We start from the raw sequence: 15,071 nt of genomic DNA on the forward strand, positions 1-15,071 counted from the left end.
GTGGTTCCATGCTGTATCATAACAACATCTCATTGGCTCTCAGAATAATCAGTCCCATGGGTCGGTTTTGAGTTAAGAAAATCCACTTTTTGTTCCATAAGGCAGTTGCGTTTTTGTTTTCTGGTTAATTAGCCATAACTTTTGATAGAATACAGATATGCAAATGGGGTTTGTTTCATTGCATTCTGCTTTAAATTACCTTTCCAATGATATATAACATGATGGTATTATTCGTACATACCAATTTTTTCACAATTTTGGCCACTGGTGTCAAGCTCAGCTTGATAACCCCCTAAAGCTTGCTGCCCGGTGCGACAGCTACCCCCTGCACCTCCTTAGCTATGCCACTGCTGCCACCCTTCTCACAGGAGGAGGATTGGTGTGATTATGAGTCAAACAGCAAGCTCATTCCTGACTCTGGAAAAAGAGAAAGGCTTTTCTCCCTGCTAATGGCTAATGATGTTTTGCAAAACAAAAGGAAAATCAAGCTGTCTGTGAATCCCATCATCTGAACGCACAGAAGCTTGGGGGGAGGAAATGCTCAAAACACAGGAAAATAGAAAATACATGTAAAGAAACAGGGTTTTGGAGAAACTAGGATGGAACACATCTGCCAACATTTGGCAAAAGGAAGTAGATTTAGGCTCTGTACTAATTTTAGCAAATAGAATTGGGCTTGGATTTGGGAGAACTGGGTTCAAGTTGTACATTTGCTAAGGACTCTCTTATGTAGAGTTCTGTCAGGGTGGACTGATTTGAATCAAGGAGACTTAAAATAATTGATTTAAACCTACAATAAAGAGAGACAATTAAAAGTATAAAGTCCTATGCATACTTACCAAGAAGTAAGTTCCACTGAATATAATGGGATATTTCTGAGTAAACATGCATGCACTGAAACATGCACTGAAAATAACCAATTTTATGCAAGAATCCAATTGTCTACCTCTTTTATTTCCTGAATAAGCATGCATAACCATTGATTGTTCTAAGAAAACAAATCTCAGTTTGGGCACAAACCAAAAGCTCTGGTCATGTAACCCAAATGTTGCAACCACAGAACTTTTCTTCTTCAGGAAGAAAATGGACAATGTTTGATTCTTTCTGTATACGTGTAACAATAATAAATACCTATTTACATATCACTTTAGGGTGCTCAGGCAACTTCACCTACAGTATCTTATAACCAAACATGCACAGAAGTGAGTTTTACTCCTTAACACAACCTTAAAAGTGATTGTCAAAATTAAATAAGGGCACAGTCCTGCTCTTGACTTGGGCCAGTGCAAGGATGGGCTGTGGGTGGCCCTGGGGGCGGGCTGGTGGGGAGCGGGAGGTGGGCTTGGATCCAGCAATTATGCCGGATCCCAACCCCCATTCCCAGAGAGAACGCAGCGGCTTCAAGATGCTCCGCTCTCCTCCAACTTGCGCCACCTCAAGACCCATAGGGGAAAGGGTGCCTTTCCCAGAGGTAAGGGGAAAAGTTTTCCCTTGTCTCTGGCAGAGTCGCTTTTGGCCCCTATTCTTGTGCTGGATACATCGCAAGCCTCCTGGCTTGCCTGTTGCAGCGCAGGGTAGGATTGCGCCCCAAGTTAAATAAATGGGCATCTCTCATTAATCCAGTGGTTCTCAGGGTGAGTTTTACTCCCTAAGTAAGTCTTTGCGGGGGAGGGACTAGGGCAGTGACACAATCCCCAGAATTGCTTCGCTAATGGGGGTGAAAAGGGGCTATTTTTATTTACTGAGGGCTGCTAGCAGCTGCAGGAGTTGCGGTGAGCCCCGAGCAGCCCTCCGCTGGGCTCCCCAAAGCTTAGAATGTTGATGCAGAATGTTAGAATATTGAGAAAAACCGGTTGCTAAGCACTTCCTCGTTGCTTGGTGACTGTTTTTTCCTCAGCATTAACATACATTAACATTCTAAGCATCAGGAAGCCCTGTGGAGGGCTGCTCAGGGCTCAGCACAACTCCTGCAGCTGCCAGCAGCCCTCAGTAAGTAAAAATAGCCCCCTTTCACCCTGGACGTGATCCTGGGGATCGCATCACTACCTCTCCCCCTTCCCCTGCCCCTTAAAGGGACAGGGGAAGCTTTACACAAGCTGGTGGGTCACGATCCACCAGTTTGAAAACCACTGTATTAATCCATCTGATCAGACCCAGGGTCAATGGAATCTCTTATTTTGCTTTCAACAGTCAGATAGATGTCCCTGTGACATACAAAAGAAGGGTCTGAAACCCATTCCCAGCACTGGGTATTCAGAGGTAGACTGCTTCTGAACACGAAAGTTCGTGAGTGTAATTACTAATAAGAATACCAGAACGGCAATCTTGGATCAGACCAGATTCCCATCTAGTCCAGCAACCTACTTCCAACAGCAGCTGGTCAGATATCTCTGAGAAGCTACATAAGTAGGCCCTGATTGTTAGCAATGGCAGATCCTAATTAGGGTAGCTTATAACTAAGCTCTTTAATAAAATAGGTGATTTAAATAGTGGAAGCGATTGCACCTGCTATTCCACTTGCTTAGTCTATGCCGCAAAGTGAGCCTGAAATGGAAGAATGAAGCTGTTGTTCTCTCAATTGCCTCAGTTCCCTCATAAAGTGATTATAGTTCTTAAAGAGACAGTACATATTTTTCAGATTAAAGGTAATTTTGGCTATACATTATTTTGGTTTAAGGGGCCGACAGGTCTGCTAAGCCAAAACTCCTTCTTGACATCAAATGGATGTCCTTGCATGTTCCCAAATTCAATGAGAAATGTGACTCATACTTTCTTTTCTCAAGCTTCCAGAACAACATGTGAAGCAGGAATCTCTTCTGAAAAAAAAAAAGTGGACTCCCTGGAAGTCACAGATGCCACTCCAGGGAAGATGCAGAAGACTTCGTTCTTCAAGCGGAAGTGCAATTTATTTTGTGCTTCTGCTCTTGGAATATTTGTACTGTCCACATTCACTCTAAATTAACTGTGTCCAAAGGATTCTTTCTTTATAACTACCTCATAAGTACATGTTATGAAGTGCTGCCCATCAGGGTCTCTCCTACAATGGGGAGAAATGGTTAAAAAAAATACAAGGCATAACATGTTACCATTTCCCCACCCTTTTCTCGCCTTCATTTAGCTATCACTTGTAATGAATAGGGAAATGCCAACGTGTTGATGTCATATTATGCATTTTTTCCACTACGTGTTATCAGAAAATTTTTTATTTAATATATTTATGTCCTAGCTTTCTATAAAAAAAAACCATCTAAGCCATACTGAAGTACCAGTAGTTTTGATTTATTTTTATTTTTTTTAACAGCAATACTGATGTATAAAAGACTGAGGTGGGGGGAGATGATGGAAAAGTCCATTATCTAGGCCTATATATCTCCCCGTAACATGCAGTTTGGACCTAGGTGATCTACTTGAGTACTAAAACCCTATAATCAGGCAAGTCTATTTTTTAACTAAATGTCTTCCCTTCTCTGTGTTTATAAACAAGACTCACAACAATTCAATATACACTCTTTAGGAGCATATTCTGTATGATCAGCAACTAATAAGGAAAGTGAATTTCATGAGACTTTTCTAACATCAGTGTGTCCAGTAAGCAGGCAATTATACAGGAACATATTATTGTCATGAAGTGAAAAGCTGCAACTTTTCACTATAAACATTATAATTGCTTTAGAATGCTTATATTAGAAAAAAAGCCATAATTGTTTCCTTAACAGACCATAATCCTCTTGTGAGATTTATATCAAGTGTCTGTGATATGAGTCTGAACATTATTGGAGAATAAATCTTTTATATACATATAATAGACTCAAATTGGCTATTGCCTGCATGCTTCGCCTCACTCCAGCCCCAATGGCAGAGACAAACAACACACTTTCCTTTGCAGATAACATTTCCACATAGAGAGTGGTGGTGGTGGAGAAACCTACATTTCATGCATTAAAGGGCCCTGAATGCTGACTGACAGTAGTGTTTCTCTTAGGGAAATAAAGGTTGAATGCAGATGTCATGATCCCAGTTGAGCTGCTTGGGTGGGCTGTGAGAGTACCAAACCCACACACTCCCCTCTCTCCTTCCATTGTACAATCAGGTTAAAAGAAGGAATCCTGGATTCTTAAACTTAGTTTAAGTTCTAAATTGCTTTTAATCATGGAACTGTGGTTAAAGCATGACATACAAACTGTGATAACAACCAAGATCAAAATGTGCTTTGATGTCCTGGCTTGTATGAAGTAGTTATTCAAGAATTGCATGATTTGTATGTAACATGGAACTATTAAAAAGCATATGAGCTCAGTGCTGAATTCTGGCCTTTCAAAACCAGTTTGTTGTATCTACAGATACAAACTCTGACTGAAGTTATAAAGTTAGATTTTATTTTCCCTACCACACAAGGCTCTGGGGTGAGCAGAGAGGACGTGGGGAGGAGGCAGGAGGGAGGTATTCTGGGGCGGGGGAGGGCATGTAGTAGGCAGCCCTGGGGCGGGCAGGCGGTGAGTGGGAGGCAGCGCTGGGATCCAGCTGTTATGCCGCTGAGATGGCACAAGTCCAAGGGAGACCCATAGGGGCTGCCTGGGGGCAAGGGAAGAGTTTCCTCTTACCTTCAGCTGAGTCAGTTTACAGCCCTACCTCACACTGGATACAGCGCAAGCCTCCTGGCTTACCTGTTCCAGTGCAAGATAGGATTGCACCCTTAGTTGTATTAGGTATTAGTGAGTCAAAAAAGCAACACAGCAAGGGGAAGAAGTGATGGGAAAGAGATTTACAGAGCAATCCTGTGCATATCCCTTGAGAACCAGGTTGCTGTAAGTGCAGGAGTTCCCAAAATATGTGTCATAATGGGTTGCGGTTGCGGTTTTCAAACTCTCTTTTGGGTTGCGGTTTTCAAACTCTCTAAGAGAGTTTGAACTACAGTAAGTTCTTGCGGGGGGAGGCAGCGACGCAATCCCCAGGATCGCATCGCTAAGGGGGCTGCAGGGACTGGGAAGTACTCAGGGAGCTCTGTGCAAGTGTCTGCAGGGCTCCCCACACCTCAAAAAGTGAAAGTGGAGCGATTGCGCTTCACTTTTGCAAAACCAAAAGTAGGGCATGGTCACTGTGCTTTCACTTTTTAAGTTGTGGGGAGCCCTGTAGCCACTTGCGCAGGACTTCCCGCACCCCCAACAGGCTGCTGCAGGGACTGGTGAGTGCATCCCAGTTCCTGCAGCCCCCTTAGCGATGCGATCCTGGGGATCGTGTCGCTGCCTCCCCCCGCCCCCGCCCCTTAAGGGGAAGTGGCCAGGGCTCTCTGGTTGGGGCGTCACGACGCCCCAGTTTGAAAAGCCCTGCTTTAGGGTGTTGTAGCACACTCATAGGGGTGCAGCAGAATGTCCCTTGTTGCGTTTCCTACCTGTTATCCTGGGTGTCGCCATCTTACAAGATTTTGTGAGATCCAAGATGGCAAAGCCTGGCTGATCCAGGAAGAAAAGGCTGTGGAAGCACCATGAGTTTGGGAAGCACTGGTTTAGCGGTTCAGGAGATAAACTTAGACCTGGAAGATCCAATTTCAAATCCAGTCATGAAGCTTCCTGGGTGACCTTGGGCCAGTCACAGACACACACGCAGTAGTAAGTTCATTAGTTCAGTGGATCATACACCTAGGTAAGTGTATAGAGGATGGCAGTCCTAGGACCCAATCCTATCCAGCTTTCCAGGGCCAATGCAGCCACAGTGCAATCCTGAGGAAAGGAAACAAACATCCCTTTATATTGAGGAGACCTCCCCCCACCCACTGCAGGATGTAGTGCATGCTCTGTTGGCACAGCTGCATCAGTCCTGGAAAGTTGGATAGGATTTGCCTCAGTTTCTCATCCTAGAAATTCAACTTATCTTTTATTTTTAAGATGGGAAGAGGCAAAATTTGTTGAGGAAGCAGTATCTTGTATATGTTCCCAAGATTTCTTGATTCTTGAGGCCAACTGTCCCTGCAACCAGCTGGCCTCTGGCCTCCCCTCCCACTGCCCTACTAAGAAAGGATAGAAATCCATTCCTGCTTTTCATGATGTATTGCAGTTTTATCTCAATCTATACTAGGAAACAAAAAAAAAGTAAATCTCAATTTTCAACCCTAATGCATGTCTTGAGTTATTTTCCAGCATATGCCAATGTTTCTCATATTGAGTTGCACTTACCAGCCAAATCTCTGGCTGAAAAGCTCTGCTGTTTTGTATTATTAAAATTTCTAAACCACCTCTCCACGAAAGTATTCAACTTAGTTACAATCTATGAGATAAAAACCAATAAAATCACTTCCTTAAACACATTTTTCAAATTAAAATATGCCTACACAATTTGGTCATGTTAAGTGTCGAAGCATGTAAGTACTGCATGCAGTCGCTGCCCAACAACAACAAAAATGTTGGGGGATGGGACACAAAAGAACAATGTGTATTTCTCAGGAGAGGCAAGCTTTGTCCCACAGTTTAGATTTCTGAAAGAAAAATAACTTTATACGTTGTATTAAGCTTCCAGTCTAAACTTACTTCTTGTGAAATTCTTAAGGAGTTTCAAGTAAGCATACTTAGGACTGCAAACTTATTTACATTTTCAGTCTATGATTCAGGTATGGGGAAAATGGTTGGCAACCTTCAGTCTCGAAAGACTATGGTATAAGCCTACAGCACCCGGTATTCCCAGGTGGTCTCCCATCCAAGTACTAACCAAGCCTGACTCTGCTTAGCTTCCGAGATCAGACGAGATCGGGCATGTGCAGGGTAACAGTTGCTGCTATAGGTATGGGGAAGGGGTGAACTAATTGACCGATGGCCCAATTCTAAGCTTACCTTCCTCTGGTGCAGTGACTATTGCGCCGGCCTAGGGTGTCACAAACATGTCATAAAGCATGTTTGCAGCATCCTGGGAGTAATGAGCAGTGGTAGGAAAGCTGGCACCATCCTGCCAGCATCTGATCTAAAGCTGCGCTGAAGAAGCAGGTAAAGCTGCTCTAAGCAGAGCAGGGGCAGGATGAAGCTGGGCAGATAAGGCCCGGGATGGGACTAGGACTGGTGAAGGAGGCTTCCACTATATCCCATTCTCCCAGTGTTTTCCCAAAACATAGGGCTTCTGGGACTTGAGCCAGAGATTTCATTGGTGCAGATTCAAGTACCCCCATTGGACAGGCTGGGGCTTGACACAGGGTAAGGCAGAGGTTATCAAACGGGCATTGCGATGCTGGGGAGGGGGGAATGCAGCAACACTTCCAGGATAGTGCCACTGTCGAGGGGGGGCAGGGGTTTTCTTTTACTTACACAATGTAGCAGAAGCGTCAGGGGTGTGGGGAGCTCTGTGGAAGCATCCACAGGACACTCCACATACCCAGGATGCTGCTGCTTCATTGTGTAAGTAAAGGAAAGCTCTTGCTTCCCCCCCCCCACAGTGGCATGATCCTGGGGATTGCATCACTGCATTCCCCCTCCTCTGCCAAGACTTACCTCGAGAGTTTTACTCCCAAGGAGTTTGAGAACCCCTGCAGTAAGGAAACAAACATTCCCTTTCTCCAAGGAGACCTTCAGCCTGCTCAATTCCAGTGCACACTGAGTGTGTATGCTTCCCCTCCCCCCCGGTGCTGTCTGCGAGTGGATGTGAATAACTGTGGTGAAAAGCGGAAATGGTTGAAAAGCAAAACCCAATCTTTTTTTAGTTTACAAATGTTGCTTCCAATGCTATTTCAGCTAGCAAATTGCAAATGTCTTTTTATCTTGCAAATTTCTGCTGTCACACAACGATTTCTGCAAACGGAATGGGAATGCCTTCAGGAATGGGAATAGACATGGAACTAAAGTTGGTGCACACTCTCTCTTACACACACACCCCAAAACAGTTTGAATCACCATGTCTTATGCAAATCAATATGGGGGGAGGGCAATTTTAGCCTTTAGAACAGCAGAGAGGTTGAAAGAGCACAGCATGTGTTGAATGAATGACTTCCAGGTATAACTGAAATGTACTGAAAGAGTGGATCATTGAAACATGAACCGTCAGAAAACGGGGCATGCCTGTAATTAAAGACTATCTAGCCCAGGGGTGTTCAAAGTTTTGGGCAGGAGGGCCACATCATCTCTCTGACACTGTGTCGGGGGCCAGGGAAAAAAGAATTTACATTTAAAATTTGAATAAATTTACGTAAGTTTACATAAATGAATATATTAAAGATGAACTTATATGAATGAATGAAGGGCTTGCAATAGCTCAAGGCCTATAAAAGGCCTTGTACAAAGCAAGGTTGGCCTTTCCTTTGCTGCCTCTCAGATGTGAAACAGCAAGCAGTGGAGGGAGCCCTCATCCCACAGCTCACGCGAGAGTTCAAACAGTTGCCCACACGCTAAGAGCAGTTGCGTTGGGCCGGTGCGAGCTCCAACAAATCTCCAGAGGGCCAGAGGCTCATTAGAGACTGGAAACCCCCTGAGGGCTACACTGAGAGTCCTCAAGAGCCGCAAGTGGCCCCAAGGCCAGGGTTTGGGCACCCCTGATCTAGCCCAAAGGGGTTCACAATTTAAAGGAAAAAAAGACAACACCAGCAAAGCAGCCTCTGGAAAGGGATATTATGCTGAGAGAAATAGAGACAGTTCACCTGTCCTGCCAAATTTAGGAAACAGCCACTTTGAAGACTGCCTCCCTATCGTGTTAGCAGGGCTTGTGCTAACAATGCAGAATCATGCTTTAATTGTGCTTTCACATTTTCTGCCTTCCATTGCTTAGTCTTTGCCAAAGGAATTCCAGCCTGAAATGGAAAACTTGGATTTTAAATGCAAAATTACACAAAATATAGGTTGTGGCCATTTAGCTCAGTACTATCTACATGACCAGAAGCAGCTCTCTGTGGTTTCAAACACAGGTCTTTTTCAGTCCTACCTGGTGATGCCAGGGATGGAACCTGGTGTTGAAAGAGCAACAGCGTGTGAGCAAGACTCATACAGTGACAGTGGGCATGGATGTAAATGTTGGCCTCCACCAGTAGGGGAAGTCTGTAGTTTAGTTTAAGGCTTGTAGATTGCTCTCTCCTATTGTTACTAGGCCTCTCCTTTGATTACTTTTTCTCTCTTGTCGTCTCTTCCTGTGTGTAAAAATGGCTGCAGTTCTTTCTTCGTTCCATCAAAGTTCTAACAAAAGTCAAGTTTGCTGTGGATCTCCTTTAGCTCTGGGCCCTTCTGCATGCCACACATGTGCTCTATTACTGATCTATGGTAGAGTTTCATAGTAAATATGGAAATATACAGATATCCAAAGTTGAATTGCTTGGCACAAAATTGTATTTATTTGGTACAAAATGAGCACTGGCTGCTTATTACACACTGTCTCTGAATGCCAAAATACACTGCAAGTACACTGAGCCAGCTTCCTGTGTACTACTTTCATTGCATGAGATTCAGAGCATTAGCAAAAGAGTGTCTTGTCACAAATGTGACAGAAAGCTATATTTTGGCAATGACCTGAAATGTCATTCCCATTAAAGGATTCATATGAAGAGTGTGTATACAGCTTTAATGGATATGAATGTAAACAGATGTGCTTATTGTGACAGCAGTTCATTCACATAAACTGTAATAAAAGGTTTTTATTACAAATAGTGGGGCACATTCTAATCTCACTTTTATGAGTGAATATCCATGCAAACTACTGAAAATCCATGCAAACAACATAGAAGATGTAGAACTGAAGTTATAGTCAGTTCTTGTTATCCACTAGGGTTAGGTTCCTGGAAAACCTAGTTGATACCTAATTAGCAGATACTGAATCATTGAGCCTAGAGGAAAAAAATGGGGTTAGGTTCCAGGATACCCTCTTCACCATAAATTCTATGAATTATGAACCTGAATCTTCCCTTGAAGTCTATGGGGCTAGGTGATAGGAAAGGGCTCATCAACATCTCCAACTTCTGATGCTTCCTCATATGTGCTGGCTATCCCCTGACTCTTTGGAAGTTGCTGGCTCAATGATGAGACCTCAGAGTTCAGTAGTGGAAAGGGGGTTGCTTCAACCGTTCTCCACTTGTCTCTCAGTTCCTTCCCTGGGCTTGCCCCAGACTGAGAGCCACCCTCAAGTAGCCTTCCAGAGACTTACCATCATAGCCAGGGTTTTGAAGATTCAGCTGGAGTTACCGAGATGGTGCTCAAGATGATGAGACAAGTCTGGAAGCAGACATAAATGTGTCCAACGGTTCTCCATGGTACGTTTGCCTGTTTGATGCAGAAAACTGACCCAATCCAGACAACTTTCTTAAAAATGAGGAGTATAATTGGCTGAACACAATTACCGCTACCCCCTCTCCTGTTAGTCATATACTGGTGCAGTGGTTCTCAAACTTTGAGGGAGCTTTACTCCCTCAGTAAGTCTTGGTAGGGGAGGGGTAAGGGTAGGAAAGCGATCCCCAGGATCACGTCCCTAAGGGGGATGAAGGGGGGTGCTTTCACTTACTTTAAAATTGGTAGGGCTACTGGAGGCTCCAGGAGGTGCGGGAAGCCCAGCGTAGCCCTCTGCAGGGCTCTCCGAGGCTTGGAATCTTGAAACGGAGCAATTGCAATGCACCTCCCTCAAACAGCAAGTGCTTTGCGATTGCTCCGTTTCAAGATTCCAAGCCTTGGGGAGCCCTGTGGAGGGCTGAACTGAGTGCCCCGCAACTCCTGCAGCCTCCAGCAGCCCTACCAATGTTAAAGTGAAAGCACCCCCTATTCACTCCCACCTTAGGGACGCAATCCTGGGGATCGCTTCCCTGTTTCTCTTCTTCCCCCATCCCTTAAAGCTCTCTCAAAGTTAAAGGGATGGAGGAAGTGTTACATGAACTGGTGGGTCGTGACCCACCAGTTTGTGAACCACTGCTGTATAGGCTTATCTTTCTTTCTCCCTGCATGGCACCTGTGCAGTCTTCTGTTCATGAGGAGGTTACTTTCTCTTTGTTGCAGCCTCCCGAAACCTGTCTCATCCTGCGTACCTGCCTGCTCATAGCTGTGCTGAGCCCCCATCCCAAGGGCACAGGCGTAGAATTCAGGGACAATGAGAACAGAGTTGCAGATAACGAGAAGTAGGTGGCAATTCTGACTCTAGTGGATAAGTGAATTTACAGATAGTGAATTTGCACATATAGAAAACTGACTGTACTTTTGAATTTTGACTTCCACTCCAAATTAGACAAAGGCAAATTCTTTGCTATTCATGTTGAGCTGGTTCGGAAAAGTTTTTATTTTTTTAATTTTCCAAGCCAATTCAATACTTTGGAATTACCCATAGAAGGAAAAGGGAGAATGGCTTGGAGGGATTAGCATCCTTAATGTCCAATTAATTTTGGATTAAACACTTAATAATGAATGCAAAGGAAGCTGGAGAAGAGATGGTTGTTACTCAAATCTTACATAATTATCAACATTAGCAACAATATCAAACGAATTTGTTTATTGTGGCTTAATATGCATGCAACTTACTTTTCTAATATGTTTCATAGAACAAGAAGTAACTTGCTTTTGAATACTGGTTGTATTTTCATGTGTATTTGGTCAATTGCAGGAGTGAAGCCCCTGACAAACACATAATGCCTTAGTTGGATCTACATGAGCTTTAGAATACAGCTTCACAGCTTGATCCTATCCTCTGATCTGAACAGGACAGAATAACTGCTATGCGTCCTTGAACCTACATAATTTATTCAGTCATTGTAAGTAGAACCAAAACCAGAAGACTAACACTCTTCAACAGAAGCAAGACTTTAACACACTGATCTCTCATTTCATTTGACACACATTTTTGAATCACTGTGAGGTCACAAAGGAAAATGCTGCAGCTTCCTGACACTGTAGGCCTCCAGTGACCACAGCAGTGTTGCTGTCATGTGGAGACGTTGCAATGAGCTCTCTGTGCAGTACTAAGTAAATCATCTTCAGAAGGATACTATGACAATGCTAAAATGAGGCAACACAGAGAAACAAATTTATGATCAAAGTGCTAGACTAAAACCCTCAATGACCTAAGGAAACATTTCAAAAGGTGCAAACTAAGATAACTAAGAGAAGTGAGTTTGCAAAGAAAGAAAGAATTCAAATGTTTTGAAATATGCATACCTGTACATATGACATATCTTCAAGCCACATGCAGATGCATGCTTTTTTTGGCTGTTATAGTCTCAGATTGTTTTTCTTCTGTTAACTGTATTGCAAAAAATGTGTGTTTCTTCTCTTGCATAATTTGAAATAAAAATGCTCAGAAAGGAGTATTCCAAGGTCATGAGCATGCAGGGTAAGAAAAATAGAAGTTTGCTTTCCTAATGGAACCTGCTACTCGTTTGGCTAGGAAGGGCCTATGCAATTTCTACCCCACCGTGCATCACAGAGAGACTTCAGCAAAAGCATGTGTTGAAGAGGGGGGTGCATGAAGGGGCGACATTCATCTGAATGAACTTACTGTTACCTTTTTTTATTCTAAATAAGTCTTCTTTTTTCCCCTGATACTGTCTGAATTTGAAACATCTAATTTAATCCACTGAAGGGTCCAGTCTTCCTTTTATTTCCTGTCTGTACTGGAGCAGTCGCCTGTTTCAATTATGACTTTCTCCAGCTCCTACATTTTTCGTGCTCCAGCTGGCTCAAAGTGCACTTCCTTGGAAGGTAAAATGCACTAACTGTGCTGATCGGAGACTGATAGCTGGTAAGCCACAATATTTAATAGCTTAACTGATAAGAAGAAGGGTTTTACACACACACACACACACACACACACACACACACACACACACACACACACACACACACAATTTTTGAAGCAAAACAAAAAGGATATTATAGTGCTGTATGTTCAAATAAGATCTTTTTTTTTTTAAAAAACTGAATTGCAAAATGCTTACATATCCATTCTTCCACAGTGAATATCTTTTCCACACATGGCTATCTGAGGCTTCTTTCATGAACTTCAGGCAGTTACTGCTGATTTGGGACTACCTCAGACCAATTATTTCATTGAATAGGATTGTGGGATTGATAAGGTACCATTGCAAAACCATGGGCTGCTAAAAATAAAATTGTTGTGTGACAAGACGGCAAAAAAGTTTCCAAGCTGTAAACACCAGCCCATGTATTTTTTTCTGCTTTATAAAAACCACAAATCTTTTCTTTCCTTCCCTCTTACTCACAGGGCAGTTTAATTACAGTTTAATCTCTTTCAGTAAGCACCCCTTGAGACCTCATTGTCCAAGCAATGTATTATCAAGACTAGAGCTACAATTTACTATAGATGGCAGGGGCTCTTTTCAGGAAGGGTGGAAAATAGTCGGGAGAAGAATTTTGTTATTTTATTACTCAGTAAGATGAGCAGCAGTTTATCAGACTCCAGAGACACTACTTTAAGATTAAAGAAACAGGACAGTGGTGTTGATCAACGTTCCACCTCATAGACTCTTAAGTATAAAGTACATTATACAAAGACTTTAAGATTAATGACAACTTACAAGACCGCAAATGTAGGTAGCATCTGGTTATCTTGGGGGAAAAGAAAGATGGTAATGGAGGTTAATGAATGAAAACCAAATTGATACACAAGAACATTTTCCTGTAATGTGTCTAGTTCTGTAAGGCAGAAAATTACTGGTATCTCTTACTGGTGTTTGTCATGTTGCACCTGGCCTCTTAGTTCAGAAGTAAGTGGTGATGATGTCATTGTCAGTTACTTCTGGTGATACTTTGAATAGGTGGACCATGTAAAGTGGTACGGTGGAGGACAAATATCGAGAATCACTGCTATACATGCTTTCCTATTGAACACAATGGTACCGACTTCTGAGTAGACATGCATAGGATTGTACTATGGGATGCCACGTGACTGTCCTGTCACACTTGCTATACATATTTTTATTTATTTTAGATGCCTTGTTTAATTATTTTTAAAATCCTACTATGTTGTTTCTATTTTGAATGCTGCCCTGGTAGCCCTTTTGGGGACTGAAAGGTCAGATACAAATCTCTTAATATAGCAGTTTTCAAACTTTTCAGTCTCCAGAACTCTTTATGCTTCAAAATGTAGTTTTGGGGAATCCCACTGGTAATGCGCGGTGTCTTGAAGAGCCCCTTAGTGCCAACGCATACACAGAGCAGCACAGCACCTAGCAGATGACAGCCACTTATGGTGTGCTCATGGAGTCAGTCCCTAAAGGGGTCTCAGGGAGCCCCAGAGCTGCTAGGAGTTCACTTTGAGAAACTGCCTTAAATACATACCCAGAATGGTTGCAAGGGAGTTACTTCTCCAACAAGGAGAAATAAGAGGATTAAAATATATTTCTATTATAACAGAACAAATGTACGTTTTCCTTGCTAGAACCAATTCCCAAAGAAAAATGACCATATACCTGTACTATTGACTTCTAGGACTATTGCGTGTCATGAGCCAAATTAATGTTCTAGACTCAGAGCAGGGCGGTCTGTACTTCATGACTTCACAGCAGAAATACAAACCTGGCACAGAGTGCATTCATGCTATATTCATACATTACAAGTTACATTCATGTTGTATTGTTCAGTATATTGGGAGATTGTGCATCGTGGTTGTTAAGAAATGAACAGTGACAAAAGTACCCATGTGGGTGTCATGTGGAACAGTTCACTTTTTCTAGCAGGGGTTCACCAGGCTGGGCATTGGTTGGGGCTACTTGGTATCAAAAGATCCATGTTTCTGGTCCATTCACAGAATCCTCAGCACCAGTTGCAGTACCCAACATGCCACTATTAGGAGACCCAATGTAGGACTTGCCCAATGGCTTCTTGCAATTGACACAGTTTTCAGTTTCCAGCAAGTGACAGCCTTCCTAAAGAAATTTTGATTTCAATTCTATGCATATTTACGCAGAAGAAAGTCCCATCATAATCAGTGGGGCTTACTCCCAGGTAAATGTGGATAGGATTGTAGCCTTAGCTTGCACTTGGAGAATATGGGTTGTAAAGAAATAGTTTTCAACATCAACTACATTATTTTACTAAGGGCACAATCCTACCCCGCGCTGGAATAGGCAAGCCAGGAGGCTTGCACTGTATCCAGCGCAGGATAGGGGCCCAAAGTAGCTC

The 15,071-nt window shown here is 43.0% G+C and overlaps 1 protein-coding gene and 1 pseudogene across 1 annotated transcript in view; both read right to left on the bottom strand.

Moving 5' to 3' along the window:
* The window catches only part of GMDS (GDP-mannose 4,6-dehydratase), a 398,350-nt gene that overhangs the window by 153,753 nt on the left and 229,526 nt on the right, over positions 1–15,071 (bottom strand). The window lies entirely within an intron of this gene.
* On the bottom strand, positions 6,651–6,773 carry LOC136650591 (5S ribosomal RNA; annotated as a pseudogene).

The sequence above is a fragment of the Tiliqua scincoides genome, chromosome 4, assembly GCF_035046505.1.
Source record: "Tiliqua scincoides isolate rTilSci1 chromosome 4, rTilSci1.hap2, whole genome shotgun sequence".
NCBI classification, from domain to species: domain Eukaryota; kingdom Metazoa; phylum Chordata; class Lepidosauria; order Squamata; family Scincidae; genus Tiliqua; species Tiliqua scincoides.